Source organism: Lithobates pipiens, unplaced genomic scaffold (genome assembly GCF_037356315.1).
Source record: "Lithobates pipiens isolate NorthernLeopardFrog02 unplaced genomic scaffold, aLitPip1_a1.2 Scaffold_11, whole genome shotgun sequence".
Classification (NCBI taxonomy): domain Eukaryota; kingdom Metazoa; phylum Chordata; class Amphibia; order Anura; family Ranidae; genus Lithobates; species Lithobates pipiens.
In genome coordinates this window covers 19395016-19413637 of record NW_027507696.1, presented here as the reverse complement: position 1 = coordinate 19413637, position 18622 = coordinate 19395016, and the positions used below count along the sequence as shown (strand labels likewise).

General features: G+C 45.1%; 1 protein-coding gene across 1 annotated transcript in view; it reads left to right on the top strand.

The window, feature by feature from the left end:
- Positions 1 to 3487: 3487 nt before the first annotated feature.
- Positions 3488 to 18622, top strand: part of RNF212B (ring finger protein 212B) — a 198259-nt gene continuing 183124 nt past the window's right edge. Inside the window, exon 1 of the mRNA XM_077469396.1 lies at positions 3488 to 3585. The gene's annotated coding sequence lies outside the window, so the exon portion shown is untranslated. The remainder of the gene's footprint in view (positions 3586 to 18622) is intronic.

Here is an 18622-nt window from a genome sequence, read left to right as displayed (position 1 = left end):
ACTAATGTAATCAACTTCACTGACAACAATGTAATCTCCTCCCACCAATGTAATCTCCTCCCACAGAATTGCTTATTTTGATTTCACTGCACACAGTAAGCTTCTCACACTGTTCATTATGTCTGGTACACACAATGAGAATATCGGATGAATGATCGTCCATTCTTTTTTGCATGCTACTATAGTTTCATATCAAAAATGAAGAGGTTACTAAAGTGACGCAAGTTCTGTTTCTTGTTAAAAAAAAAGTGACGAAAGCTCTCGTACAACAGAAAAAAAAATTGGAAGTGATGTAATGTGTGGTAGTGTATTTGTATAGTATTTTCAAACTACAGCTTTACTGATTAAACGAAAATCGCATGATTTGGTATTGTACGAGGAAAAGTTTTGTGCTTGTCTCATTGGATAATATTGGATGAGTTGTCGTGATCGGCTCTCAAAAGCTGTGTACTAATGTAACGGCGACTCCTGAAGAGCATGCACTATGCGTTTTTTAAAGTTATGCCTGAACTGCAGTTTGGTTTGGGTACAATTGTCTAAATTTAGACTTCAGCATCAGTCTGACTGGACTGTGAGATGTTCAGCCTGGCCACAGGGGGCACTGTCTCTTCTGGCAATCATGGAACTATGGTCTGGTTAGGTGCTTAAGTTACTCTTTCTCTGAGCCCACCCAGTGGGAGTGGCGCGCTCGCTGTGCTTTCTGGGAGAGGACATTTAAGATGCGGACTTTAGAAAGCAAATATCTTTACTCACAAATGCTCCCTGAGCACCCGCATGCAAGAGACCTCCTATAAATTGCACTCCCAATGGTACATAACTCCGATTAAAAAGAAACTATGGTTCCCTGGGGAGTCTGACGCTTGCTGGAGATGTGGGGAGGGAGTGGGATCTTTCCTCCATATATGGTGGAACTGCTCTAAAATCCGGCCTTTCTGGGCGCAGGTCATACATTGGACAAAACACATCACAGGGTATAAAGGGGACCTCAATGCTGCTTGGTGCCTCCTCCATGTAACACACCTATCATATAAGGCATACAAGAAATCTCTCATCAGACATTTGCTGAACGCAGCGAAGAGTTTGATCCCAACACATTGGAACTCTCAAGGTATCCCTTCCATCAATGACTGGCTTACTAAGATAAACTACATCCAAAGTATGGAAGAGATCGTGGCTATAAAAATCGAAAACACTGACAAGTTCCATCAGATATGGGAACCTTGGTGCTCCTTCACCTCATCCAACACCTACACGACCTTGGTCAAATAAACCTCTGAGATTAAAACTTGATTAAACGATACAGATTAATCGATCCTTGTCCTTCCAATTTCATGCTCCATCCATACATTGTCCCTTTGATCTGGGTTTCTAATGGTCTATTCCTCTAGTATTAAATTATTCTCATGTTTTTCTGTTATGTTCTGAGACTATTATGATTGCATTAAAATGACTCGCATTTACATTATTGCACATTGTAATATTGCCTATTGTTACAACTCATATCCATATGCAATACGCTTTATGTTATTATTTCCTACCTGTCACCTTTGTTATTACTTATTTTCATTAATAAAACTATTGTGAAAAAAAAAAGATGCAGACTTTACGTGGTTTGGGGTTCCGGTCCCGGTCCTCCTGACCAGCCCCCAGGAAGGCTATGGCCTGGGGTGCGTATCCACCTGATTTTGATGTCTCGGGGCTGGCTAGCCCGAGGCAAGGAAACTAAAGGAGAATTCTGAAGTGGTTGGGTGCCATCTCTGGTTTGGGAGAGACCCAGGGACTTCAATCATTCCAGAGGAGGACTCTTCAGAAGAAGACCACGTAGGGGTTGGTTTCTTAGTAAGAGCTTGGAAGGGCTGAAGTACCCAAGAGAATCCGGTCTTATGAATATCGCCAAGCTGGCTGAAAGATCCAGGTATCCTACGACTGTTTTTCAAGTTTAGTTTCCCTACGTGATCTACAACGTCTGTGGCAGAGACATATCTTGTATGTTCTACAACAACTTCTGTGGCAGAGACTTGTTCCTGAGAAAGCACCTTGTTGGCTGCTAGGCCTTGTGAGAGAAGGACTGTCCAACTTGAGTGAACATCCAGTTGCGAATGGCTATTCTCTGGATGCAGTCAAAGTAAGCAAGTTCTTCAACATTTTGACTTTGACACTTATGCCCCGTACACACAATTGGACTATCTGGCGGACTTTGGTCTGCCGGACAATCCGCCCCTGTGTGGGCTACGGCTGACTTTTTTTCCCTAAAAAATCCGACCGTCTGTGTGCTAGTCCGCCGGACTTTTGAAATGAACGGACTTGCCCGCACACGGAAAAAAGTCCATTCACTTTGAACACGGCTCCAGGTAGCTGGGACTAGCGAATGAGGTCAATGTCGCAGCTTCAATCGGCGAGATTGACACCTCGCTGGCCCCGTCACATGGTATGGACTTAAAGGGGAAGCCCTACACCGAAAAAACGGCGTGGGGGTCCCTCCAGGTCCATATCAGACCCTTATCCGAGCACGCAGCCCTGCCGGTCAAGAAAGGGGGTGGGGACGAGCAAGTGCCCCCCCCCCGAGCTGTACCAGGCCGTGTGCCCTCAACATGGGGGGGTTGCTTTTGTCGATTTGTTGATGAGGACAAGGGCCTCTTCCCGACAACCCTGGCCGTTGGTTGTCGGGGTCTGCGGGCGGGGGGCTTATCGCAATCCGGGAGCCCCCTTTAATAAGGGGGCCCCCAGATACCGGCCCCCCCACCCTATGTGAATGAGTATGGGGTACAATGTACCCCTACCCATTCACCTGGTGAAAAATATGTAAATAAAACACAACACAAGGTTTTAAAATAATTTATTGCACAGCTCTGGGGGTCTTCTTCCATCTTGGAGGGCCTTCTCGCCGGACTCCTCCGCTATCTTCTGCTAGCTCTTTTACTAGCGGAGGAGCCTGGCTTTCTTCTTCGTCGCCGCACGGGGGTCTTATTCCGACTTGGGGGGTCTTGTCCCCCTCTTCGGTTCTTTTTGCCAGGCCTCCGCTTTCTTCTCCCAGCTATTTTACTAGCGGTGGCCCGGTCTTCTGTCGTCGCCGCCGCCGCCGCCCTTCTTCTCTTCTTCTTCTTCTTCTCTTCTTCCTTGAGATGTTGACTCAACGCTGTCTCTGGCCGCAAATGACAGGGACGTGTTGTGCGGCGACTTATATAGGGACAATGGGCAGGGTCACCGGGTGATGTTCCTGGCCCCTTATGATGTCACAGTCCCGAAGGATGCTGGGACTGTAACATCATAAGGGGCGGGGTCACCATGTGACATCACATCATCATTTTAATTATTAATCATGGAGGCTCAACAGTGGGGATTACCTAGGGCAGTCTTCCTGCAAAATCATTTGCATGTTGATGTGGAGGCAGGAAAGGAAAAATATAAGCAGATTAAACTTTCTTTAAACATGAGACTCTAAAATGATTTTCATATCAACTGTATAAAATCTGTGTCTTTCAGATATGGACTGGTTCCACTGTAATATTTGTCACCTGAGGCAGGATGCCACCTTCTACATTACCAGTTGTGGACACATTCTCTGCCAGGCATGCATCATTCAAGGTAAATTACTCTGAAAATTGGTTTGTTTTTGAAAGCAGTAGTACAATAATGGGTATTCTTTGACAGGTTTTATCAGTGCTTTCCCCCATGCAGGTCAAAGCAACAGGTTAAAGTGTAACTAAAGCCTTTGGATAGAGTGGAAAGGGTTTATAACACCTGTCAGTTTCATTGCTGTCTGTGTCCCCATGTGACAGATTGGCCCTCTCTATTTGTCCTGTTTACCATTATCATTGAAAGTGAAAGTTAAAAAAAAAATTCCAAAGTTTGGGTTGACACCAGACCAGTAATGGAGAGGAAATCTTCCAATCGGGATACTAGTTCTGGTGACCCTGGTAACACCCCAGGATTCCCTCACTTTCAAAGAATTTCCTGTCACTTTCTGTTTTGGCTATAGGACAGGAAGTGAAGGGAAATCTCCAGACACAGATGGCAAAAAAGTTGACAGGGGTTATATCCAGTGTTGCCAACCTACCAGACTGAAATTTACTGACACGGCATCCAAAATTTACCGGCACAGCTAAGTTTTTACTGCCATTTCCAAAACCTTCAAAAATATACCTTTAAGTGCAAATTCAGTATTTAGGCTTCAAACAAGTACAATGCACCATGATATCACACAACTTGTTTCGGCACCACCTTTGCTAGACCACCAACCCCCCCCCCCCCCCCACCGGCGCCACCAAAACACATTGTAGCAGTCACAGCCATATTTTTTACTGCCATTCATTTCCCATCACTGGCATTTACTGGAAGGAGAAAAAGTGGCTGCTTTTTTACTGGCTGGCAGTAAAAATACTGACAGTTGGCAACACTGGTTATCCCTATTTTACTCTATTCAAAATCCCCCAAAAAATGCCTTTATTTATACTTTAACACTAGCCCCTGCCTTTGTACATATTCACGTTCTTTCCATTTTCCCTCCCGTTTGGCAGAGAAAGAAAAATGGCATAACTTGTAGAAAAAGGTGTGGAGGAGAATTTGACTCTCTACCCCTCCTTCCACATGGATAGTGCTCGTGCTCAGTCATTGGATGCTCAGATACCCAGTGGTGTTACTTGGGCGTGGGAAAAAAGACTCCTCAGCCCTATGTGAGTGGCAATTCATGTTTTTCCTTACTTTTATGTGGCGAGGAAGAGAAGGTAAGTGAGTATAAGCAAATGAGAAGACAGAATTATAGAAGAGCTATCATTTTTTTCTGTTCTGTCTCCTATGCGTTAAAGTATATGTAGTACTATGCCCCATGTTGCTAAGTGCTTTCTAAGGCAGGACACAGATGATGATTTTTTTTTTATTCAACCGGTGGGTTGAACGAAAAAAAAAATGATTAAATTCCTCCCACAGAGCTATTGTATTCTGACAGCGGGGAGAGTTCTCAGACATCAGAATACAATGATCAGTGTTGTCAGCTAAAGCCAGCGGTACTGATCGAGTAAAAAACATCCCACAGGCTGGTTGAGAGATCGACCTCTGAATAAACAGCCTACCCATAGATGAATCAAAATTCAGCCAGTCCCTGATGAACTGGCCGAATTTTGATTTGTCTATGGCCGGCTTAAGTCTAGAAATGTGGTCCGCCCTGCCCCCCAATCCCCTCTTGCTGTTGCCAATCTGACAATAGCTAGGGAGGGGACCGCTGCTTATCTTGGCTCTGAGCACTTTCTACAGACAAGTAATGGCAAGAGTAATGCAGAAGGAGGGGATGTGTTTTAGCTTAGACGTAAGCCAGTCAGACATGGATCAAAATTTGGCCAGGGATGAATTTTGGTCCATCTATGGGGGTTGTACAGATGTGGATCTACTTATCAACTTCTATACAACCGCTCTGTCGGATTTGCCCTGTGCTGTTAGTGCCGCAGGCTATAGCCTGCAATGCTGAACAGGGTATGACAGTGGAAAAGTCTCCCTACTGTCAGAATACAATAGCCCAGTGGGGAAGATTCTCCCATCCATCTGGAGCATGTAGATGGGGGAATCGAGTCAGTTTATTTCGTTTCAACCTGCTGGTTGAATAAAAAGCTGACAAATCTGTGGGCTGCCATAGAGAGCACTTAACAACATGGAGCAAAGGGGGTTATTTACTAAAGGAAAATCCACTTTGCACTGCAAGTGCACTTGAAGTGCAGTCGCTCTAAATCTAAGGGGTAGATCTGAAATGAGTGGAAGCTCTGCTGATTTTATCATCCAATCATGTGCAAGCTAAAATGCTATTTATTTTCCTTGCATGTCCCCCTCGGATCTACAGCAACTTTACTTCCAAGTGCACTTGCAGTGCAAAGTGGATTTTCCTTTAGTAAATAACCCCCTAAGTGTTACATAGGAGACAGCAGTTAAAAAAGATAATGATAGGTCTTCCTTAACCACTTCAGCCCCGGAAGGATTTTCCCCTTCCTGACAGAGCACTTTTTGTGATTCGGCACTGCGTCGCTTTAACTGACAATTGCGCGGTCATGTTGTACCCAAACAAAATTCCGACAAATAGAGCTTTATTTTGGTGGTATTTAATCACCTCTGCGGTTTTTATTATTTGCGTGAATTTTGAAAAAAGCGCATTATTTTTTACTTTTTGCTATAATATCCCCAAAAAATATATACATTTTTTTTTTTTCCTCAGTTTAGGCCAATACGTATTCTTCGACATATTTTTGGTAAAATCGCAATAAGCTTTTGTTGATTGGTTTGTGCAAACATTATAGCGTCTGCAAAATAGGGGATAGATTTATGGCATTTTTATAATTTTTCTAGGAATGGCGACGATCAGCAATTTTTATCGTGACTGCGACATTATGGCGGACACATCGGACAATTTTGACACATTTTTGGGACCATTGGCATTAATACAGCTATCAATGCTATAAAATTGCATTGATTACTGTAAAAATGTCACTGGCAGTGAAGGGATTAACCACTAAGGGACAAGGAGGGGTTAATTGTGTCCTGAGGCTTTTTTCTAACTGTCTGGGGGATGGGCTAGCAGTGACACAACACTGATCACTGCTCCCGATGACAGGGAGCAGACGATCAGTGTCCTGTCACTAGGCAGAACGGGGAGATGGTGTTTTTACATTGGCATCTCCCCGTTCTTCAGCTCCGTGACACGATCGCGGGTATCCCCTAGGACATCGAGTCCACGGGCAGGGTCACAGAGCTCGCAGCATGCGTGTGCGCGCAGATGGCGAGAAATTCAAAGTAGCGTACGGGTACGTTACTTTGCCCAGCCGTGCCATTCTGCCAATGTATAAATACAGGAGCCAGTTGGCATTTGGTTAAAATGAACCTGTTACATTCACCAAGCCTCAATACTGTTAAACAGGAATGGTGAAGGAGCGTGCTAAGAAATGTGGAATTATCAACTTGCAGAAAGTTGATAGTTGTCAAGAAATTGTGGGGGCATTAGTGGAGGATATGTTGATGTTGGAGCACTTTAAATGGAAAAGCTGGTCCCGCATAGCCTGCTGCTGCACTGGTCTATTTTTTTCCATACTTGCTACTATAATATTTCATGACTGCTGAGGTGCAATGAGCTCAGGTACCATTGACTATAACATAGATGTATGGACCAACCTTCCCCCTTGCCCCTTCACCCCGTTAAATAAAACACTTACAACCATTAAGTTGGCAAGGGCAAGGCCACAGCTTTATTAAATCCAACACATAACATATGAACACTTTCCAAACAGTGCCAGTCACAGTTGAAGAACCAAGATGATAGAACCAGAAACATGAGCATGAAGGTTCAAACATTCCGGTAGGACCTGAGACCAGCGTAACCCACGTATCCCAAGCCAGCGGATCCTGGCAAGATCATAGGCGAAACCCAAGTTCTTCCCGTAGAACTTCCGCACGACGAGCGGCCCAGTATATGAAGGAATCTCCAACTATCCATATCAGAGCCAGGTGACAACATGAAAAATTTAACACAGCAGATGTGGGCAGATGTACAATGAAAAACGAGATGATTCCCACCTACCCAGACGCTGAAGTTCTGTATCAGAGTAACCCATACCAGAAGCAGCGGTGGCAGCACCAATGCGGAACGAGTGGGTTGAGAATCTCGCGAAGAGAGGCCCGTGATCTCGAGGCAAAGATGGAAAACACATAAAAATTGAAACCTGCTCAGGGAGGAAGAATCGGCATTCGGGGGCGCGCAAACAAGAAAGGAGAGGCCATCGACACAGGGCAAAAGGGGCCACCACAAGGGTACAGAACAACTCTTCTACCCCTGCCGAAGCCATCAGTCTTCGAGGTCCGCAACAACACCGTCACGCAGCACTCAGAGAAGGAAACATCCTCCATCAGGATGCCCCCCGCTGATGACGTGGATTTAGAAACGAATTCGCCAATGCGAAAGACACCGAAAAATGCCCAAGAGAAAGCCACACGAAAAAGAAGGGTCTCAAATGTAGAGGAGCCCACGGAAGGCAACAGGGAAAGGATACCGGAGAGGATCTGGAGGGGAACCGGGCATGGGGAACACGTTTCTAACCCCGCAGTACACGTCGGACAAGAAATACTTTGGTGATGTCCTCCTACCAGAGGAGTTACATATATTTTTAAATTAAATAACATTTATAATCATATGAAGTTAATCACAAGAGTCCCACTTTACATCAGAGGCCACAGAGTTCCCACTTTACACCTGAATCTGCAGAGTTCCCATTCACTGTAAGGGGGGACTCTGCAGAATCTGATGTAAAGGAGAACTCTGGGGACATGGGTGTTCTGGGAACCCATATTTAAGGGGAAACACTGAGAACTCTGATGCACGGAGAGGACTCTGATGTAAGGGGGAACACTGTGGCCTCTGGTATAAAGGGGTACTCTGATGTAAGGGGTGCTCTGAGAACCCTGATTTACCTTAGTGCACTCACTCAGAGGCAGGAGAGAGAATGGGGAAGACTTCAGTCACAGACAGGGATGGATGGTAAGCTCACTCACCCCTTGGCAGTCAGCACTTCTCATTCAGGTGTATCTGAGACTGCTAGACTTCATATTTCCAGCCCTCACTTACCTTTTCTGTGGCACAGTGCCGGGGATTGGAATGTGGGCAGACACAGCGGGAGGAAGGCTGGATTCACACCTATACAGTTTTGCTGCTTTTTGCATTTTGCAGATTTGCGCTACAGTCCATTTAACATGGTTTCCTATGGAACATGTTCTGTAGTGCAAATCTGCAAAATGCAAAAAGTACTAAAAATGCATAGGTGTGAGTCCAGCCGAAGAGGAGCAGATCGAGCTCTCTCTCCTCTCCTGTGTGTGTGTGTGTGTGTGTGTGTGTGTGTGTGTGTGTGTGGGGGGGGGGGGGATTGTTAGTCCTGCTTTGGGCAGTGTGTAACAGATGTAACAGACACCCTCAGCTTAGACAACTGCAACCAGCAACCCTGCTGGGAGGCCATAGTCCAGTCTGAATAATGTGTCCGGGCAGTTTGAAACCCAGACACATGATTCCAAACCCCAACTGTCCGGGTGAATCCCAGATAGATGGCAACCCTACTGCTGAGGCTCCTTATTAGTTCTTTAAATTGACAGGTGGCCTTACTGTCCTGTTAAGGGGTGGAGCTAATTACAAATTTACAGAAAAAGTTAAGATTTGGCTATTCATTTAGTTTTACTGGATATACTGAGAATCTGGACTTTTTACTGAAAATAACCTCTGCCTACGCAGTTCTATCTATCTATGGTCTGTGAAATGTCTGTAAAAAGTCAGGTTAAGGTGACCCAATATGCACACTACAAAATTGTTGATTGAAATGCCAGATGTTAAATAATAATTCTATATTGAGTGAATCTCCAGCCTCTCACTACCACCAGCTAGGTTTGTTGCTGTAAAAGGCTCGGACAGTGCAGCAGGTTACCATGATAACAGACTGGTGTGCAGCTGTACAGAGGTCTGTGCTTCCTATGTTCAGAATTTTGTGCATGGTATTACTTTCTTCCCATTAGATCCACTTCTGTATATTTTCACTAACATATCTGATTGTCTGCCTGTGCTGCACTTCAAAGCTGCTTAGTTGCACTAATCATTATGCAGTTGGGAAGGCTTCTGGGGTGGCAGGGGGTACATTGCTCTTCTACGTGCGTTAGCGGAAAATACGATATAGATCATAACGGCACAAAGTCCTGACATCCTCCCAGGCTAAACTTCAACTTTTATCTCTTTCTGTTCTGGTTTCTTCCAGATTTAGGTGGGTTGAGGGTTAAAAGGAGTCAGAATAATTGCTGATGAGAATGAGAACTCTGATGATTAAATGCTGAAGACTGCAGTTATGTGAAATGACTCAGGACAGAATTGTGCTGCCCTGTGCCCTAGTACATGTACTTACATGGCTTTCTTAATACTAAGGATGCTGACTGTAAGCCGGCTGATTATATAATAAAATAAAGCAGTTTGAGCAACTTGTATATTTGTATTTGAATGCTTTAAATTTCTTAAAGTGGACATGTAACTCTGAATAGTACTTGATTATAGCCTGTTGTAATGTGAATTTTACTTGTTCCCATCATACAAGTCATCACTGGAATATTTGTTTACAAAATCAATGTTCTATTGTCACTGAAAAGTGTAAGGCTTGATTCACGCTTATGCATTTTTAGTGCTTTTTGCATTTTGCAGATTTGCTCTACAGCCCATTTAACATGGTTTCCTATGGAAAAAGTTTTGTAGTGCAAATCTGCAAATTGCAAAAAGTACTAAAAATGCATAGGTGTGAATCTGGCCTAAATCCTTGAGACTGAAAGTGATGCCTAGTGTCAAGGATCATCTCTCTCTCACCCACTCAATCTGATAACAGTCAAAATAAACTTTTCTTATTTTTCTTTGCCTATGTAGAATACCAGCCCTGCACCTTTCTGGGAAACCTACTGATTTTAGAGAATTTCAAAAGTTTATAATGTATCTACCCTCTTCTGCAAACAAAGTTAGCATAGTGCCTACATTGCACCCACTAGAATCAGTGGATTACTGAGGCCGCGTACACACGCGGGGACTGTTCGCCCAACTTTGTCCGTCAAACAGTTTCGGCAAACAGTCCGCTCAAAATTAGCATGGACGGACATGGCCACACACGACGAACGAACAGTTTGCTGAAACCGTGCGCGATGACGTGAACGGCACGTACGACGGGACGAAAAATACGACGTCCTATACACTGCATTATAACTTTCGGTGTGTAAATCCTTTCTGAGCATGCGCGGAACTTAGTTTGACGAACAAGCCTACACACGAGGGGACTGTTCGCTGAAACAAAGTTTCAGCGGACAGTTTTTCGGAATTTCCGAAAAACCTTGTTCAGCGGACTGTTCGCTGAAACTGTCCGCTGAAAGCCCACACACGAGCGGACTGTTTGCCGAAACACTGTTCAGCGGACAAAGTTGGGCGAACAGTCCCCGCGTGTGTACGCGGCCTTAGGCATGATTCATAACAATGCATTTTTAGTGCTTTTTGCATTTTGCAGATTTGCACTACAGAACGTATTCCATAGGAAACCATGTTAAATGGACTGTAGTGCAAATCTGCAAAATTCAAAAAGCATTAATAATGCACTTATGCAGGTTGCAGTTTGTATATTGCAGGTGCATTTTGATTTTTTCAATAAATCCTCGCCGCCAGTTACCTGCTAAAAACAAAAAGTCCGCTCTTGTCCTGAGGCTGTCTTCCTCCGTTGTGATGTCCTTCATTGTCTGACATCTCTTATATAGCCACGGGGCATGGCCATCCCATGAAGTCACCCAGAGATCCTGCCCCTTGTGACATCACAAGGGGTGGGCTCTGATCACCAGAGATCCCCCCACATCAAAGTTTCTAGAGTTCTTCTTTACATCAGTATCTGCAGGGTTCTCCCTTACAGTACAAGGGGGAACTCTGCGGACCCTGATGTAAAGGGGAACTCTGATGTAAAGAGCAATACTGTGGACCATGATGTAAAAGGGAACGCTGATGTAAAGGGGTACTCTGCAGATCATGATGTAAAGGGGAATGCTGCAGACTGTGATGTAAAGGGATGCTGATATAAGGGAGGGGGACGCTCGCTCATCCCCTCCCTTTCTTGACCTGATAGGCTACATGCTCGGATAAGGTTCTGGTATGGATTTTGTGGGGGGCCCCATGCTGTTTTTATCATGATTTTTTTTTTTACATTCAGCTGTCAGTGGGTAAGCCCACTGACAGCTGATGAATCATTAGTTTTTAAGAACGCAGCCGCTGGCTTCATGACCCGCTCCTTAGCAACCATCTATATACAGTGAATGTAAAGAAAAAACAGCAAAACGCTAATCACTGCAAAATAGCGGTAAAATCATGATAAAAAAATGCATTTTGTAAGAAAAAAAAGTCCCAGACCCTTTCCAAAAATGCAGAGGCACAAAAATGCATTCATGTAAACGTGTTTCATAGGAACCCATGTTTAAAAAATGAAATGCATTTCTGCAAAATGCAAAAAAAAATCAAACAATGTATTTGTGTGAATCAAGCCTAATGCCACGTACACGAGATTGGACTATCCGGTGGACTTATCCGGCGGACAAACCGGTCCGCCGGATAAGTCCACCGGAGGTCCGCCGGACTTTCCGAATGAGCGGACCTGCCCACACACGACCGGACTTTTCCGGCGGACAAACCGCGAACTATGGGTGGACTTTTGAAATGAACGGACTTGCCCACGCGCTGAGGAAAATCCGTTCATTTTGAACGTGGCTCCAGGTAGACGGGACTAGCGAAGAAAGTCAATGTCGCCGCCTCCATCGGCAAGATTGACACGTTGCTGGCATGGACTTAAAGGGGTAGCACTACACGAAAAAACAGCGTGGGGGGCCCCCCCCAAGATCCATATCAGACCCTTATCCGAGCACGCAGCCCTGCCGGTCAGGAAAGGGGGTGGGGACAAGCGAGCGCCCCCCCTCCTGAGCTGTACCAGGCAGCGTGCCCTCAACGTACCCCAAAGCACCTTGTCCCCATGTTCATGAGGACAAGGGCCTCTTCCCAACAACCCTGGCCATTGGTTGTCGGGGTCTGTGGGCAGGGGGTTTATCGGAATCCGGGAGCCCCCTTTAATAAGGGGGTTCCCAGATACCGGCCCCTACCCTATGTGAATGAGTATGGGGTACAATGTACCCCTACCCATTCACCTGGTGAAAAAAAATGTAAATAAAACACAACACAGGGTTTTAAAATAATTTATTGCACAGCTCCGGGGGTCTTCTTCCGTCTTGGGGGGGCCTTCTCACCAGACTCCTCCGCTATCTTCTGCTAGCTCTTTTACTAGTGGAGGAGCCCGGCTTTCTTCTTCTTCGTCGCCGCCCAGGGGTCTTCTTCCGACTTCGGTGGTCTTGTCCCCCTCTTCGGTTCTTCTTGCCGGGCCTCCGCTTTGTTCTCCCAGCTCTTTTACTAGCGGTGGCCCAGTCTTCTGTCGCCGCCGCCTCTTACGACTTCGGGGGTCTTGGCCGGGCTGCATGCTCTGATAAGGGTCTAATATGGACCTTGGGGGGACCCCCACACCGTTTTTTCGGCGTAGGGCTTCCCCTTTAAGTCCATACCAGGTGACGGGGCCAGTGACGTGTCAGTCTTGCCGATGGAGGCTGTGACATTGACCTCCTTCGCATAGTCCCGTCTACTTGGAGCCACGTTCAAAATGAACAGAATTTTCTCAGTGTGCGGGCAAGTCCGTTCATTTGAAAAGTCCGGTGGACTAGCACACAGACGGCCGGATTGTCCGCTGGACTGCCGAGTCCGGCGGACAATTTTGAGTCAAAACTTCTTTCTAAGTCCACCGGACTTTTGGGAAAAAAAAGTCCGCTGGAGCCCACACACGGGCGGATTGTCCGGAGGACTCTGGTCCACCGGCACAGTCCGCCAGATAGTCCGATCGTGTGTACACGGCATTAGGGAGGTAAGCACGTTTTTTCTTGGTCAAATAAACTGCAAGCTGGTTAAAAAATTGACAGAAGTCCGAGAATAGGGAATCACACTCACTGATCGGATTTATCTTGTTCACTGTCGCAATAGGAAATAATGGAAAATATTACCAGTAGAGACATGGAGTGCAACACTAGTTTTCTTTACAGTGAGGAATGGCAAGAACCTACTATATTTATTATTACTACCGTATGTCCTGCTCTGGTCATGACCATATCCCTCCTTGCTAGCTGTAGCAGGTACAGGACGTAAGGTAAAATTTCCCCATTGGGGTCACAGACAGTAAGAAAGCTTGGCAGAATTATTTACTCTTCCAAAGGCTATCCAAAAAAAGTTTTGACTGGTGTTGGCCTTTTTAACCACTTGCTTACTGGGCACTTAAACACCCTTCTTGCCCAGACCAATTTTCAGCTTTCGGTGCTCTCACACTTTGAATGACAATTACTCAGTCATGCAACACTGTACCCAAATGAATTTTATGTCCTTTTTTTCCCCACAAATAGAGCTTTATTTTGGTGGTATTTAATCACCTCTGGGGTTTTTATTTTTTGCGCTATAAATGAAAAAAGACCGAAAATTTTGAAAAAAAAACGCATATTTCTTTATTTCTGTGACAAAATTATGCAAATTATAAATTTTTCTTCATACATTTTGGCCACAATTTATACTGCTACATATCTATGGTAAAAATAACCCAAATTAGTGGATATTATTTGGTCTTTGTGAAAGTTAGAGAGTCCACAAGCTGTGGTGCGAATCATACAAAATTGATCACATCTGATGTACTGGTGGCCTATCTCATTTCTTGCGACCCGAACAAGTCAGAAAAGTACAAATACCCCCCAAATGACCCCTTTTTGGAAAGTAGACATTCCAAGGTATTTAGTAAGAGGCATAGTGAGGTTTTTGATGTTGTCATTTTTTTCCCACAGTTCTTTTCAAAATTAAGATTTTTTATATTTTTAATTTTTTTCCACAAAATTGTCATTGTAATAGCTTATTTCTCTCACATGGCATGTGTATACCACAAATGACACCCCCAAAAAAATTCTGCTACTCCTCCTGAGTATTACAATACCACATGTGTGGGACTTTTTCACAGCCTGGCCACATAGAGAGGCCCAACATGCAGGGAGCGCCATCATGTGTTCTAGGAGCATAAATTACACATCTAACTTGTTGACTACCTATTACACTTTTGAAGGCCCTGGAGCACCAGGACAATGACACGTGACACCGACGTGGCACTGATGACAGATGGCACTGATACGTGGCACTGATGACACTTATACATGGCACTGATGACACGTGGCACTGATGACAGATGGCACTAATATGTGGCACTGATGACAGATGGCACTTATACGTGGCACTGATGACAGATGGCACTTATACGTGGCACTGATGACAGATGGCACTAATACGTGGCACAGATGACAGATGCACTAATACGTGGCACTAATACGTGGCACCGATGACAGATGGCACTAATACGCAGCACCGATGATGCGTGACACTGATGACAGATGGCACTGATAAGTGGCATTGATGACACGTGACACTGACAACAGATGGCACGTGACACTGACAAGTGGCACTGATGACAAATGGCACTGATACGTGGCACTGATGACAGATGGCACTAATATGTGGCACTGATGACAGATGGCACTATGTGGCACTGATGACGCGTGGCACTGATGACAGATGGCACTTATACGTGGCACTGATGACAGATGGCACTGGGGACAAATGGCACTGACAACAGGTGGCACTGGGGACAGATAGCACTAACAGGTGGCACTGGGGACAGATAGCACTAGCAGGTGGCACTGGGGGCAGGTAGCACTGGGCGAGGACGGCACTGGGCGAGGATGGCACTGGGGCAGATGGTACTGGGGAGGATGGCACTGGGGGGAGGATGGCACTGGGGCGGATGGCACTTTTATTTACTTTTTTCTTTTGTAACTTACGGCCGCTGCAGCCGTTCATCTCTCCCTTCTCACACGCTGTCTGTGTGAGGAGGGAGAGCTGCGCGGAGAGATGATCTCATATGTTTACATATGAGATCATCTCTCATTGGATAGGCCGATCGCGCTGTAAACGGCCGCTGTGATTGGCCGTTTACAGCGATCTGTGACTGGCTGTGTCCGGGGGACACGGCCAGCACAGAACTTCCCCGGTGCGCGCTCCTGGGAGCGTGCATTGCGGAAGTAAACAGGAGGACAGGTCAGGTGCAAACCGGTTAAAGTAGACTTTTAATGTTTTTGTAAAATTAATAGTCATTTTAATAGACTAGCACTAAAGAAGCAGTAGGCTGGCATCCTTGTCAAATATCTGGCTAACCCTATGTTCACACTTATGCATTTTTTATGCTTTATGCAGTTTGCAGAAATGCACTACAGTCCATTTAACATGGTTTGTTATGGTACTAGTTCTCATCTATGCGTTTTGCGGCCGGTGCATTTTTGGAAAGGGTCGGGACCTTTTTTCCTGCGATTTGCGGATAATAGACCTCAATGGAGCTGCACCAGAAACACAAGTGGTACATTTTTTATGTGTTTTGCGTTTGGCAGTTCTTATTTTACCACTGAAAATAAACCTAAATTAAGAAAAGAAAAATTGCTGGCAAAAAAGAAACAGGAGGTGAAAAAAATGGTGTGGGGTTCCTTCGGGTCTAGCATGGATTCGGAGGGAACCCCCACGCCAAAATAAAGAAATAACTGTGTGGCCCCCCCCCAAAACCCATGCCAGACCCGAAGGGCCTGGTATGGACCTGGGGGGAACCTCACGCCATTTCTTTTGCAATTTTTGGTTTTTTATTCAGCTTTCAGCGGGAACCCCGCTGACAGCTGATGACTCATCGGTTGTTAGGGATGCAGCGGCCAACTTCCTGGCCCCCTCCTAGCAACCAGCTTCATACAGTGTGTTTTACAGTGTGTTTAAAGAGAAAAAAAAATTAAAAAGCAAAATGCATGAAAACTGCTTGTAAAAATACATAAAAAAACGCTGGTTTAAAAACGCAAAATGCACTGAAAAATGTGCCTGAAAAAAGGCATCAAATGCAGCTGCATAGATGTGAATCTAGACAAATGTACAGCCGTGGCCAAAAGTTTTGAGAATGACATAAAGTTTAATTTTCACTAAGTCTGCTGCTTCAGTGTTTTTAGATATATTTGTCAGATGTTACTATGGTATACTGAAGTATAATTCCAAGCATTTCATAAGTGTCAAAGGCTTTTATTGACAATTACATTAAGTTTACGCAAAGAATCTAATATTTACAGTGTTGACCCTTCTTTTTCAAGACCTCTACAATTTGCCCTGGCATGCTGTCAATCTACTTCTGGGTCACATCCTGACTGATGGCAGCCCATTCTCACATAATCAATGCTTTGACCTTGTGTTTTTTTTTCTCTTCACCCACCTCTTGAGGATTGACCACAAGTTCTCAATGGGATTAAGGTCTGGGGAGTTTCTTGGCCATGGACCCAAAATGTCAATGTTTTGTTCCCCAAGCCACTTAGTTATCACTTTTGCATTATGGCAAAGTAGGTCCATGACACTGGAAAAGGCATTATTCGTCACCAAACTGTTGTTGGATGGTTGGGAGAAGCTTCTTGGGCAAAATTGCGAGTGAGCCCAATCCTTTGACTGAGAAGCAACCCCCACACATGAAGGGTCTCAGGATGCTTTACTTTTTGCATGACACAGGACTGATGGTAGCGCTCACCTTTTCTTCTCCGGACAAGGTTTTTTCCGGATGCCCCAAACAGTCGGAAAGGGGATTCATCAGAGAAAATTACTTTACCCCAGTCCTCAGCAGTCCAAACCCTGTACCTTTTGCAGGATATGAGTCTGTCCTTGGTGAAGTGGCTTCTTTGCTGCCCTTCTTGACAATAGTCTTCACCTCACTGTGCATCCAGATGAATGCACACCTGCCTGCTGCCATTCCTGAGAAAGCTCTGCACTGGAGGTGCCTAATCCCACAGCTGAATCAATTGTAGGAGACGGTCCTGGCACTTGCTGGACTTTCTTGGGCACCCTGAAACCTTCTTTACAAATGCAGTGGACATGTTTTTTTTATGAGATTAAGTACATTTTCTTGGCAAAGAGGGACTTTGCAATTAATTGCAATTCATGTAATCACTCTTCATAACATTCAAATATACAGTATCTCACAAAAGTGAGCACACCCCTCACATTTTTGTAAATATTTTATTATACCTTTTCATGTGACAACACTGAAGAAATTACACTTTGCTACAATGTAAAGTAGTAACTGTAGAGCTTGTATAACTCAGCACACAGCCATTAATGTCTAAACCGCTGGCAAAAAAAGTGAGTACACCTCTAAGTGAAAATGTCCGAATTGGGCCCAAAGTGTCAATATTTTTGTGGCCACCATTATTTTCTAGCACTGCCTTAACCCTCTTGGGCATGGAGTTGACCAGAGCTTCACAGGTTGGCACTGGAGTCCTCTTCCACTCCTCCATGACAACATCACAGAGCTGGTGGATGTTAGAGACCTTGCGCTCTTCCACCTTCCATTTGAGGATGCCCCTCAGATGCTCAATAGTGGTTTAGATTTGAAGACATGCTTGGGCAGTCCATCACCTTTACCCTCAGCTTCTTTAACAAGGCAGTGGTAATCTTGGAGGTGTGCTTGGGGTCCTTACCATGTTGGAATACTGCCCTGTGGCCCAGTTTCTGAAGGGAGGGCATCATGTGGCACAGTGGTGTAGTGGGTAGCACTCTCACCTAGCACCTCACCTAGCAGTAAGAAGTTTGAATCCCAACCACAACACTGCCTGCCTGGAGTTTGCATGTTCTCCCTGTGCCTGCGTGGGTTTTCTCCAGGTACTCCGGTTTCCTCCCACAGTCCAAAGACATGCAGGTAAGTTAATTGGCTTCTGTGCAAAATTGGCCCTAGTATATGAATGAGGACCTTGGATTGTGGGCTTCTTGAGGGTAGGGACTGATGTGAGTGTGCAATGTACAGGGATAGGGACAAATGTAGACACTCACTCACGTTGAACTAGATGGACTGGTGTCTTTATTCAACCTTACTAACTATGAAACTATGCTCTGCTTCAGTATGTCACAGTACATGTTGGCATTCATGGATCC